Source organism: Pterocles gutturalis, unplaced genomic scaffold (genome assembly GCF_000699245.1).
Source record: "Pterocles gutturalis isolate BGI_N339 unplaced genomic scaffold, ASM69924v1 scaffold42518, whole genome shotgun sequence".
NCBI lineage: Eukaryota > Metazoa > Chordata > Aves > Pterocliformes > Pteroclidae > Pterocles > Pterocles gutturalis.
Genome location: NW_010122055.1, coordinates 27,791 through 28,609, shown reverse-complemented (window position 1 = coordinate 28,609; position 819 = coordinate 27,791).

Below are 819 nucleotides of genomic sequence, written 5' to 3'. Positions count from 1 at the left end.
CAACCGTGTCCTGGGCTGCATGAAAAGAAACATTATCAGCAGCTCAAAGGAGGTGATTCTCCCCCTCTACTCTGCTCTCGTGAGACCCCACCTCGAGTACTGTGTTCAGATGTGGGGCCCCCAACATAAAGAAGACCTGGACCTGTTGGAGAGAGTTCAGAGGAGAGCCACAAAATTAATCAGAGGGCTGGAGCACCTCCCCTATGAGGACAGGCTGAAAGAGTTGGGGTTGTTCAGCCTGGAGAAGAGAAGGCTCCGAGGGGACTTAATAGCAGCCTTCCAGTACCTGAAGGGGGCTACAGGAGAGATGGGGAGGCACTCTTGATCAGGGAGTGTAGTGAGAGGACAAGGGGTAATGGGTGTAAGCTGAAAGAGGGTAGATTTAGACTAGACATTAGGAAGAAATTTTTCGCTGTGAGGGTGGTGAGACACTGGCCCAGGTTGCCCAGAGAAGCTGTGGATGCCCCATCCCTGGAGAGGTTCAAGGCCAGGCTGGATGAGGCTTTGAGCAACCTGGGCTAGTGGGAGGTGTCCCTGCCCATGGCATGGGGGTTGGAACTTGATGATCTTTAAGGTCCTTTCCAACCCAAAAGATTCTATGATTCTATGATACAGAATGGTTTACTAAATAGGCATCAGTTAGTCCTTCCACTAGTCTCAGATTTCCTTTCTTTGAAGGTCTCTTCAATTCTCAGCCAACAAATACAGCAGTTCTTACAATGTGTGGATTTAATTTCATTAAAGAAATTAAAAATTCTCAAGATAATTCTTGCACAACAGAGATACCATAGTTATTCTGCCTACAGAATAGATTTTTAC